Below are 7,083 nucleotides of genomic sequence, written 5' to 3'. Positions count from 1 at the left end.
GAAGTATTTAAGAGTTGGTTTCAGTATCCATTCTCTCTTTGCTGCTGTGACCAGCAACTAGTACTATTGCTGTTGACCCCTCCTCCACAGCCTATAACCCAGAGTGAGGATGAAATCTTGGTTCTTTCTGAAAATTTGAGGTTCTTCATACAACAGTATACTTTATTCCAATAGCAACAACCATTGGTACTGAAAGCACTGGGGAAATGCATATTGAAGGTGAGAACATGTAATGCCAAAATGTTTAGTAAAACGTCATCTGCTCTATGTTGGGAGACATATCATGTACCTAATAAAGTTACATGTGGCTCTAAGGGAAAAAGCTGGAAAACAACCTTCACGAGTGAGCATTGGTAATTGCCTGCATTTGACCATTTCCTTAGTTCAGGAAAGAATTTGTTATGTTTACAAACAGGAATCAAAGGGAGGAGAGAGAATATGAAAATTCAGGGACTGTCAGAGATAGAAAAGAAAACTTCCTCACCACCCCAAGTGTCAAAGCTAAATGTAAGAAAGTGTTTGAGCAACAAAGGCTAATTATAACTCACCCTGAGGCAAAAGTCAAAATAAAGGAATGCTCATTGTAAATATGAAAACCACCGTATGGATGATGAACTTCAAATTGGCAAAAAGCCAATTAAGGGTGTCATATTCTGCAAATTATTGATTTAGATAAAATAACTCAGAGTAAATAGCTAAAGTCTGTGTTCTTCCCAGGGACATCGAGTAGACTCAAGTTACCTGATATTAAAGGGGGTAGGGACATAGAGATATATGTGTCAGAGAAGAGGAATGGAACACTCTAAGAAAGCACATTTATTATAAAGAACTGCAGATAAGGGTACTGGTGCATATGACTGATTGAAATTAAACAGACAGCAAGTCTATTAAGTTTGGGGGAGTTTTACTGCCAGAGGAAGCAGGGCAACAGAAGGCAGAGAAAACTGCATGGCCCACAAGGACGTTCTACTGCCCTCTATTTCAGATGAAGCCAAGAAGAATAATACAAAAGGAAGAACTTTCCAGAAGGTAGAGTCAGGGCCACAGTGAACAATGGAAAAAGAAGTCCTTTCAATCTCTAGAGTAGACTTTAATCAGGGACTATTTCCCATCCCAAAGATGGAGGGCTTTAACCATACACACCCACCAGAATTTCAAAACTGCTACAGAACAGTGACTGCTATGTTTCACAGAGCTTTTCTTTTCCAAATGGGGGTACTTTTCTATGTATGCTGTGCTTGTTTCATCATTGTATACTGGGAGCACGTATCAAACCTAATTTTTTTTTTTTTTTGGCTCAAAGAGCTTGTATCAAGAGCAAGAACTCAAGATCTGTTGTAGAGATTGCTGTGTATCCATCCTACCCTACAAGTTAGAGGAAATCTGATCCTGAGCTAACCTTTGTAACTAGATGGGAATTTGGGATGGCCCTCCTTTGAGGTGGGAGCAAACTTAATCTACACGGGACAGTAATCCAAACATTCGGTGAGCAGAAGGGCAAACTGTGGTAGATATTACATCTCACCAGTATTTCAAGTTTTCCCTTCCTTCTACTCATAGGAGAGGATTGCATTTGCTGGCTCCCACTAATTTGGGTGTGGTCATGTGACTTGTGAGAAGTGATCCAAGGCAGATGTATTTAAGCACCACTGCAAACTGTCCATTCTCTGATCTTGCTTCTACAACTGATGCTCCCAAATAGTCAATCTTCCAACAGCCTATAGTGCAGAGGGAGCATGGAAACCTTTACAGTTCTAAGCCACTAATAATCTGGGATGGTTTATTCCCAGTGCATAATATAGTCTATCCTAGTGGACACTGGTATACAAGTTAAAATATAAAGAGAAATAACAGAATATAGAATATAATTCCAAACTGTTAGGGGAGAACAGGAATGAAAAATTAAAATCAATCAAAAAGACTCAGAATAAAGAAGAATCCTCTACATTGAAATAAAAATCATAGGAAAAGCTTGCTACATTGTCCTTTTCTTACTTTGCAATGGATCATTAGAAACTGTCAATAAAAATCAATCAAGAAGAAAGTACAATCGAAGAAAAAAAGGAATACAGAGGGAGAGCAACAGAGGGTAGCAAATAATACGGTAGAAGTCAATTTAAATGTACAGTTGACCTTAAAACAACATAGGTCTGAACTGTATGTGTCCACTTATATTTCTAGCAGTACAGTATTGTAAATGTATTTTCTCTTCCTTATGATTTTAATAACTTTTTTCTCTAGCTTACTTTATTATAAGACTATAGTAGGTAATACCTATAACATACAAAGTATGTGTTCATTGACTGTTGATGTTACCGGTAAGACTTCCAATCAACAAGACGCTATTAGTAAAGTTTTGGGCAGTCAAAGTTCCAGGTGGATTTTTGACTGCATGGGGGGTCAGCACCCCCAACCCATGTTGTTGAAGGGTCAACTGTTTTAATCGGGTCTTGTAAGGTTATCCTGCATGAATAATCCCCAAATCTCAGTGATTTACAGAATCTGTTTTTCACACACATTGATTACCAGTCTTCGGTTGACCTTAGCTACTCAATCTGGAACCTAGACTGAAGGAATGGCTTCAGTCTGAAACCTACAGTATGGTGGCAGAGAACTCAGAACAACAGTGACTCTACAAGCTCCTACTGAGAAGCAGTACATTTGTTTCTACTCATTTGTATTTAGTAAAAACCAAAAACCAAAAACCAAAACAAACAAACAAAAAACCCAAAGGTAATCATTAAGGCCACACATCTTAATAGACTTAGATGGCAAAGGGTTATAATAATTTCATAGGGAGAGGCTTAGAAGAGACATGGATTGTAAGGAGGTGCTGTTAGGAGGGGTCAGTGACTATTTTGATAATAAAATAACTTTCTATACCAAATATAAAATTGATCCCAATAAATGGGAATTGTCTAAACTATCTAATTTGAAGTCAGTGATTATCACACTGGATCAAAAGTAATCCAACTCTCTGCTGCTTATAAGTGCCTCACCAAACACAAGGACAGAAAAAGTGAAAGACAAAGCACGGGAAAAACAGACTCGGAAAATATTAAAGAAATGTGGGCGGCTATACTAATGCCACACAAAATAGATTTTAAAGCCAAAAGCATTTTTAGAGATAAAGATGATCACTACATAATGATAAAGATTTCATCAGGAAAATATAACAATTCTAAACTTTATGTACTTAATAACATAGTCTCAAAATATATAGATGATTTCACTATCATAGAGGAAGATTTTAGCTGATTTCTTATAGCAAATTAAACACCATAAAATAAGGATATAAAGAATCTGAGCAACACAACAAGTTTAATGGAAAGCATATATATATATATTGAGAGCGAGAGAGAGAGAGAGAGAATACTACACTCCACAGCTGCAGAATATATTCTTTGCAAGCACAAAATATTTATGATCGTGCATAAAAATATCAGGAAATTTTCAAAAATTAGTATCACACAGAACACTTACTTAACAATCATAAAATTAGGTTACAAACCAATAACAAACAGATGAGTAAAAATACTTCCATGTGTTTGGAAATTTAAAAATTTATTTGTGCTCAAAAAACGTTGTAATAGACATCAGGAAATTCTCAGGACCGAATAATGAAGAATGTCATATTCAATATGTGCGAGATGCTGCTAACGTCTTACTCTGGGAAAAAATGGATAATTGCATATTCCTAAGTAAACACAAGGGACTCAAAACGAATGAACTAAGTATTCCAACCTTAGACATTAGGCGAAAAAAATACAGACAAACTTTACAAGGCAGAAAAGATATAATCAAGTTTTTTATTAAGAGAGAAATTACATAAATACACAAGAAATCTTGGGCCAAACACACATGCCTGGCTGCCTGTTTTAGACCAATCAGCATTATCAACAGTATCTTTTATGGTCCAAACTCATAACCTTGTAAGAGAAGAAAAGGGGAAAAACCTGTAAGGGATGAGGGGCAGCAGCAGAAGCCAAAGGAAACAGCAAAGCAAGCCTGTGGTTTCAGCGGGGTCTAGCCTCAGCCCCGAACCTCCAGGAGCTCTGATGCACTCACCACCCCACCGTCTCTCCCACCTGAGCAGGGGAGTGCGGTTTCTGTGTCTCCATGTCAGGCATTAGGCAGTCATTGTTTACAGGCTGTAACAGGGATGAGTAAAGCATAACTCCCAGAAGCCTCCTGGTGATGTTCTCCATCTACCAAAGGCAAGCCTGCTGAAAACGTCGCAGGTTCTTAGCGGCGTCACATACATCAAGCCAACAGAAGGGAACCCGCGAGGTGTGGACAGAGCACCAACAGTGTCTGCTATGCTCCACCCCCTGAACCTCTCAGGTCTGCTTGCTTGACACATTAGGTTCACTCCATCCATTTGCAGCTTCTCCGGGATTCTGGTGGATCACAATTTCTATGAAAACTTAAAAGAGAAGTTAGTGGGATAAACAATAGCCCCCACAGCTGCGGTTAGTCCTGAGGTCAGAACTGATAATGGTGATTTCCTTTCTTTACTGCCCGGTCTACATTCCCCTCACCCTGTGCCAGCATGTCTGCTGGTCTAGGTGGCTTGCATGTCTGTCACCTGAGGAGTCTGAGATTTTGGTTACCTTACTGTTGTCTGGCCATGGTTAAGCTCTGCTTGCCAACTTCCAGGGAAAACTGAGGTCTGGATTACCAAGAGATACCCCAGCGGCTCACATGAGTCTGAATATAACCTCCCCGGCCACCAGAATGTGGCAGCCATCCTCCCTCCTCGCTAATATCAAAGTCAATTACCCCTTCAGGTATGGAAACTCTTTTCTCCTCTTGCTGGTCTGCTGGCACAGTGGGCATAAAATGACCAATGGCAGCCAACGTCTTAAGTTTAGTGGAACTATCAATGTTTCCCCTAGTGGAGGGGTTCCCTTTCTAGAAACCAGGAGCTCTAGTTCTTCAACGGAAGAGCCTAAAGTTTCCAAAACTGGAAGCCAAAGTTTCCCACGTGGCTTGCTGGAACTGAGTGATCCTTCCCACTCCTTGGTTCCCAGCCATAACACAGAACCATACAGTCATCACTGACTTACAGAGAAAATGGCAAACTTTTTCTTTAAAGTCCCAGGCATAGGGCACCTGTGTGGCTCAGTCGGTTGAGCACCCGACTTTGGCCTGGGTCATGATCTCACAGTTTATGGGTTTGAGCCCCGCACTGGGCTCTGTGCTGACAGCTCAGAGCCTGAAGCCTGTTTGGGATTCTGTGTCTCCTCCTCTCTGAGCCTTCCCTGTCTGTGCTTTGTCTCTCTCTGTCTCAAAAATAAATAAACTATTAAAAAAAAAACAATTTAAAGTGCCAGGCAGTAGATTATTTTAGACTTTGTGGACCACGAAGTCTCTGGCTACTTAACTCTGCTGAGGTAGCAAACCAGAAGCCAAAGACAATACATCCATGATGAGTGTGGTTGTGCTCCAATAACGTCATGTTTGTGAAACAGCAGCAAGCCCAATTTGGCCTTCGATTCAGCGTGCCAACCTCTGCTTTAACGTACATACTGTACCCTGAAGGACTACCTTTGTAAGATATCCCCTCCAAACCGTTGCTTCAGCTGTACTTCTTGGAGGCCATTCCGCTGCTCTATCAGGCTGGCAGCTTATGGATGATGGGAGATGCAGTGGGACCAGTGAATGCACAGATATGTATCCACTGCAGAACTGCTTTTTTTTTTCCCCCATAAATTGAGTCCCTTGATCTGAAGTGACTGTATGTGGGAGATCCCACATCAGTAAATCAGATACTCTGGGAGTCCCTGAATAGAGGTGCTGACCAAGTTGATACAGGCAGGAAAGGTAAACATACACTTAGAAAACATGTCAATCTTAGAATGAATTGCTGCCCTTGCCAGGGTGGAAGGAGTCTTATGTAATCACTAAGTGACTCCTCAAAGATTCGTGCATTAAAAGGGCTCAGCATCCGTCTCTATGGTCACAGGTAGGGCGGAAGCGGCAGCAAGGTCAGCTTTGATGAGGGACGCCATGCTTCTGTGCCCACATGGAGCCTTCACCTTTCCACCATGGCCACTCCGTTCATGAATCCATCACGTCAGCACTGTGGTGGCCAAAGACTGGGGCAGGTAGATATCTGCACTGCAGTCTGGGTAGAGGGCAGCTGTTTGCAATGACCTCCTGCCCCTTTACTACCCTACCTTCCACGCAAGCACCAGAGCAGACTCGTATGCGGGGAAAACCGGTCAGGACCTAGACGCCAAGTGGTCTAGGTTTAGATGCCAGTCAGTCAGATCACTGTCAGCTGCTTTATTGTTTGTTTGTTTTAAGCAGCCTCACTGAGATATAATTTACATGCCATAAAACTCACTCATTTTCAGCGTATAATTAATTTTATTTTATTTCTAGTTGTACAACCATCATCACAATCTAATTTTAGAACATTTCCATTACCCTGAAAAAACCCTCATGTCCATTTATAGACAGTCTCCATTATCATTCCCAGCACTAGGCAGCCCCCAATTTATTTTCTATCTCTTTAGATTTGCCTTTTTTTGGATACTTAAAATAAATGGATTCATACGATATGTGTTCTTTTGTGACTGGCTTTTTTCACCGAGCACGATTTTGTAGCTCATCCACGTTGTGGCATGCATCAGTATTTCGTTCCTTTTTATCGCCAAATTATACCCCACCATAGGACTATACTATATTTTGCTTATCCATTTACCAGTTGATGGACATTTAGGTTCCTTCTGTTCTTCAGCTACTGTGAAAAATGCTGCCATGAATATTGATGGTCAAGTCTTTGCATCAAGGCTATATGCTTTCCCTTGGATAAATCCCTAGCAGTGTTATCGCTGGGTCATAGGGGTGTTCTATAGATAGTTTTTTGAGGAAGCTCCATACTGTTTTCCAGAGCGGCTGCACACAAAGGGGCACATGCACCCCAATGTTCACAGCGGCACTTTCAACAATAGCCAAATCCTGGAAAGAGCCTAAATGTCCATCACCTGATGAATGGATCAAGAAGATGTGGTTTATATATATATACAATGGAGTACTACATGGCAATGAGAAAGAATGAAATATGGCCATTTG

Source organism: Suricata suricatta, chromosome 9 (genome assembly GCF_006229205.1).
Source record: "Suricata suricatta isolate VVHF042 chromosome 9, meerkat_22Aug2017_6uvM2_HiC, whole genome shotgun sequence".
Classification (NCBI taxonomy): Eukaryota; Metazoa; Chordata; class Mammalia; order Carnivora; family Herpestidae; genus Suricata; species Suricata suricatta.
This window is presented reverse-complemented; position numbering follows the sequence as displayed.